The sequence below is a fragment of the Drosophila takahashii genome, unplaced genomic scaffold, assembly GCF_030179915.1.
Source record: "Drosophila takahashii strain IR98-3 E-12201 unplaced genomic scaffold, DtakHiC1v2 scaffold_98, whole genome shotgun sequence".
Taxonomy (NCBI): Eukaryota; Metazoa; Arthropoda; class Insecta; order Diptera; family Drosophilidae; genus Drosophila; species Drosophila takahashii.
This window is the reverse complement of record NW_027221772.1, coordinates 18,983-24,748: the sequence shown is the minus strand read 5'-3', so window position 1 is coordinate 24,748 and position 5,766 is coordinate 18,983. Positions and strand designations below refer to the sequence as shown.

The following is a 5,766-nucleotide window of genomic DNA, read 5'->3' as shown; positions in this document are numbered from 1 at the left end:
TTGTCGGTGTCGTGCTGGCCAGCAGCAGGACCGAATCCAGGTAGTCGGTGTAGGGCTCCAGAGCAGCTCTATGCCGGCAGTATGCGGAGGCCAGAAAGATAGTGCCGTATCTTCCCGTGACACTCACGCACACTCCGTACTCCGTCGTCAGGCTCTCGATGGGCATGCAGATGGCATTTGCATCATCCACTATGATTGCGGCTTTCCTCCTCTTGTCTGCGAAGACCCTCATCCCTCCAGGGAGTCCAGTCATTCTTCCAGCTGTGTCCACGTAGGGCTCCTGGACTAGTGCGAACAGGTGGCCAGCATCTCTCACCTGCTTGGCAAGCTCGATGAAAGCGCAACGGCCTTTGCCACAATTTGCTTGGATGAAGCTGAACATATTAATGTCTAGCTTGCACCCTTGCTATCACCGCGCCGTATATCGGGCAACCTCCCGAGAGCATATAATGTCCTGAGGGAAGCCCTTTATGCCGGCAGTTACGGCAATCCACCGGGTTACAACATTGTACCGCTTTGTGGCCATCCTGTCCGCACTGACGGCAGACCTGCTTCGTATACCTGCAGTTGTCAATCTTGTGGTCGAATCCCAGGCAATTATGGCAAGCGTAGGTGCGCACTTGCCGCCGACAGCGATAAGAGAACCACTTGATGTAAACTCTGCCACCATCTAGAAGGCTCAGCGCCTGGTCGTCTACTTCCAGTGTCACGTTAATTGTGGCACCGTTGGCAGTAGACCAGGGCTTTGTGGTCAAAACCACCGCTTTCTGAAACTGCTTCATCGACCAATCCTCAAAGTTTTTCTCTTTGAGTTCCAGCATAAATTCCTCGTGTCCTATGGTGGTGTCAACGTCTTGCACAATCACCCGAGGTTTTATAATCGGATTCCTCGACACCTTAAGGCCCACCTCAGCGAACTTTGCAGATGCGACAACTTTGGTCATTTCTGCTCGAGATGGCGTGCGAATAATAGCACCGCCTCTCTTCAGCTCACGCACCTCATGAACCCTAACGCCCAGGGCGGGCGCAACCTCCTTGCGGATTTTGTCCGCAATCTGCCTTCCCGAGAGGGTGGGATCGTCGCCGGCAACGACCGCTGACCACGTTTCGCGAATGTTCACGCTCCGTGGTGCGGCTACGGGGGGAGCAGGTTGGCCAACAAGATGCGCGCCTCTTGCAGCAGTAGTTGCATAGGAGGCAGCCGAGACGACCGGTGTTGGCGTTGGTTGTCTGCTTGCACGATCCTCGAGGACTCCAATGTGAATCATCATAGCACTGATAATCTCCTCATACCTGTTGAAATTATTCTGGATTTTTCCAGCCAGTTTTGAGCTGGTCGTCGAGGCAACCAATACTTTCGCGAACGAGGTCCGGATGTCCGCCAATTCTCGTGCTATGGCACCGCTTCCCATCTTTACCTTCTCCATGATGGAGACTACCGGAATATCTGGGTAACAATGGGTGCAGTATCTGGGGCGTCAATAGTCGCAGCGGCGTTTTCAGCGGCGTTCAGAGCAGCATTCACAGGGTCAGCTGAACTTGCGGCAATCGCAGCAGCACTCGGCATCTCCATCCATAATGGCTCATTTTCTTCATCTAAAGACACTGGCGTGTCCTTTGTCCCACCAATAGCTGGAACCTTTGCCCGTGATGCATCTCTCGGCGGCCCCATACTGCGTTTTCCCCTAGCGCGCACGGTCCTTCCACGGGCTGAACTGCGGCTGCTCCCATGTTCACTCCCAGACTCGCTAACATCCATATTGGATGGAACCCCGACTCTATTTTGCTGATCTGGTATCCCAATCAGCTGATTTGCTGAAATTCCAATGCTCGAACCACTTATCAAAGTCACACACCTTTGTCCAATTTCCGTACCAAATATATGACAAATAGCAAAGTCACAATTACCTTTCAGACAACTGTCAAATAAAATATGCCTAAATGAGGCAAATATGAAAACAAAATTCACAAAATGAAAAACGCGAAATATCACTCAACCGCACAGTTTTTCATGCAGAAAAAACCGAAAACGTTTTCACAGGCAATAAACACGAATTTTGGTGCTAGTTTCAGCTATGTAGCTAACCGGGGACTGTTGTTTTTGAATTAACTAACGGAGCGCACGAAAACACACGTCTGCTCACTCGAGCAATCCAAAATCGACTGAGTAGATAGGGACAGTAGGAATCTCGTTAATCCATTCATGCGCGTCACTAATTAGATGACGAGGCATTTGGCTACCTTAAGAGAGTCATAGTTACTCCCGCCGTTGACCCGCGCTTACTTGAATTTCTTCACTTTGACATTCAGAGCACTGGGCAGAAATCACATTGTGTCAACACCCGCTAGGGCCATCACAATGCTTTGTTTTAATTAGACAGTCGGATTCCCCAAGTCCGTGCCAGTTCTGAATTGATTGTTAATTGATAATCGTTATAATTAATAAGAACTAATTGGTTTGACCCAATTAGTATTCTTAAAAATTTTAGCAAGAAAGTTCCACAATTGGCTACGTAACTAACTATCCGGGGAACAAGTAACTAACATAAATGCTAGAAACTCTATTTACCCAGAACGAGCACATAAACCATGTTATTGTTTCCCAATCAAGCCCGACTATCTCAATCTTCAGAGCCAATCCTTATCCCGAAGTTACGGATCTAATTTGCCGACTTCCCTTACCTACATTATTCTATCGACTAGAGACTCTTCACCTTGGAGACCAGCTGCGGATATTGGTACGGCCTGTTGAGAAGTTTGCGTGTCCCCACCATAAATTTTCAAGGTCCGAGGAGAAAATATCGACACAACAGTATATGTCATGCTCTTCTAGCCCATCTACCATATCTCTCTGCGAAAGACTTCCATGGTAGTACGGCTATAAAACAGAAAAGAAAACTCTTCCGATATCTCTCGACGGCTTCTTTATGGTCGTTCCTGTTGCCAGGATGAGCACGAGGCCCATATTTAATAACAAACGGATACTCAACAGGTTACGGAATTGGAACCGTATTCCCTTTCGTTCAAAATTATTCAAGTATATTATATTAGCTTGATTTGTATATATTGCGTTTTTGGTTTTACTTGAAAATTTTCGGCTTTCGCCTTGAACTTAGGACCGACTAACTCGTGATCAACCACTGTTCACACGAAACCCTTCTCCACTTCAGTCCTCCAAGGTCTCATTCGATTATTTGCTACTACCACCAAGATCTGTACCAATGGCAGCTCCATGCAGGCTTACGCCAAACACTTCTACGCATACCATTGTACCTTCCTACTCACTAAAGTTTCAAAATTTATATCACAAGTAATATAAATCATCTACTTTAGCGGTAATGTATAGGTATACAACTTAAGCGCCATCCATTTTAAGGGCTAGTTGCTTCGGCAGGTGAGTTGTTACACACTCCTTAGCGGATTTCGACTTCCATGATCACCGTCCTGCTGTTTTAAGCAACCAACGCCTTTCATGGTATCTGCATGAGTTGTTAATTTGGGCACCGTAACATTACGTTTGGTTCATCCCACAGCGCCAGTTCTGCTTACCAAAAGTGGCCCACTGGGCACATTATATCATAACCTTAAACTTCATATCAAGAAAGTTAAGGTTCTTACCCATTTAAAGTTTGAGAATAGGTTAAGATCGTTTCGACCCTAAGGCCTCTAATCATTCGCTTTACCAGATAAGATTATTTTATATAATATTAAAATGCACCAGCTATCCTGAGGGAAACTTCGGAAGGAACCAGCTACTAGATGGTTCGATTGGTCTTTCGCCCCTATACTCAATTCTGACAATCGATTTGCACGTCAGAACTGTTTCGGTCTTCCATCAGGGTTTCCCCTGACTTCAACCTGATCAAGTATAGTTCACCATCTTTCGGGTCACAGCATATATGCTCAAGGTACGTTCCAGTTAGAGGCATAAATAATATAAATATCATTATACATAACTATATAGAACGCCCCGGGATTGTGTTAATTAGCTATAAATAGTTAAAAAACTAATCCCATTATTAGTCAAGTTAATTACGCTATTAGGTTTATATCCCAATAACTTGCACATATGTTAGACTCCTTGGTCCGTGTTTCAAGACGGGTCCCGAAGGTATCCTGAATCTTTCGCATTGTTAATCCTACAAGTGCATATAATAAACACAAAAATCAATGATAATCATGCCATTATATAATTCCGAAAAATTAACGCACTGTATTCATATAAATCTATCAGCACTTTATCAAATTAATAACATTTATTCTGTGTTAAAATGCAAGCAATTTAATTTGAATAAACTATAAGTTATATTTTATGATAAATTTGGTATGCTAATAGATTACAATGTCCTTATATGGAAAAAATGCACACTATTATCATAATATTGTTTAAATATTACAATTTTAATGATGAATTTTCCATAACGGATATTCAGGTTCATCGGGCTTAACCTCTAAGCAGTTTCACGTACTGTTTAACTCTCTATTCAGAGTTCTTTTCAACTTTCCCTCACGGTACTTGTTTACTATCGGTCTCATGGTTATATTTAGTTTTAGATGGAGTTTACCACCCACTTAGTGCTGCACTATCAAGCAACACGACTCTTTGGAAACATCATCTAGTAATCATTAACGTTATACGGGCCTGGCACCCTCTATGGGTAAATGGCCTCATTTAAGAAGGACTTAAATCGTTAATTTCTCATACTAGAATATTGACGCTCCATACACTGCATCTCACATTTGCCATATAGACAAAGTGACTTAGTGCTGAACTGATTTCTTTTCGCTCGCCGCTACTAAGAAAATCCTTGTTAGTTTCTTTTCCTCCCCTAATTAATATGCTTAAATTCAGGGGGTAGTCCCATATGAGTTGAGGTTGTATATAACTTTTATTTGCAATTAATTCTTTATATATAATGATAAAACATTTTATTAAATTCGTTTAAAGCTGACGTATATATATATTAATGGCATTTATTTGTAACGAATTAACGAAGAATAATAATATTGTCAACGTTTTTCATATTTCAAATCATTAATAAGAGACAATTCTAGATAATATTTTATGCTAGACATTTCTCAGTATTATTTGATTGAAAAAGAAAATATTCCTCTTCGTTTTTCTCAAAGTTTAATTACTATTGTGAGATAATGTTTTTCATATATTTGTTAATATTATGAATAAAATAATTAAATTATTTTTATCCAATAATATACCATATGCTTATAAAATTTTATTATAAAATTTGTATAAACAACTTAATTAGCATAGTCTTACAACCCTCAACCATATGTAGTCCAAGCAGCACTATAAAATTAATTAAAGTACATAACAGCATGGACTGCGATATGCGTTCAAAATGTCGATGTTCATGTGTCCTGCAGTTCACACGATGACGCACAGTTTGCTGCGTTCTTCATCGACCCATGAGCCGAGTGATCCACCGCTTAGAGTTTTATAATATTGGTTTTAAATTTGGTCAAATATGTTTTTATTGAAAGAAATTAAAAATACACCATTTTACTGGCATATATCAATTCCTTCAATAAATGTATTTATATACCTAAAATAAATGCTGCGAAATGTCTTAGTTTTATATAAACAATATATATCAAAGTATTATTTGTAATGGCATTTGTTTGTTAATATATATTGATAATTTTATATAAAACATTAACCTGAAACCAGGTACAACATTGTATATTTTAGGTTGTTGCATTATCCAATGTATGATCATCATCAAATTAGTTGGCCAATACATCTCG

General features: G+C 41.2%; 1 non-coding gene and 1 pseudogene across 1 annotated transcript; both read right to left on the bottom strand.

Moving 5' to 3' along the window:
- Positions 1–2,113: 2,113 nt before the first annotated feature.
- On the bottom strand, positions 2,114–4,879 carry LOC138914789 (large subunit ribosomal RNA; annotated as a pseudogene).
- A 398-nt stretch (positions 4,880–5,277) lies between these two features.
- LOC138914788 (5.8S ribosomal RNA) lies at positions 5,278–5,456 on the bottom strand. The gene has a single exon (XR_011420597.1). It is a non-coding gene; the product is annotated as a 5.8S ribosomal RNA (ribosomal RNA).
- Positions 5,457–5,766: the final 310 nt, after the last annotated feature.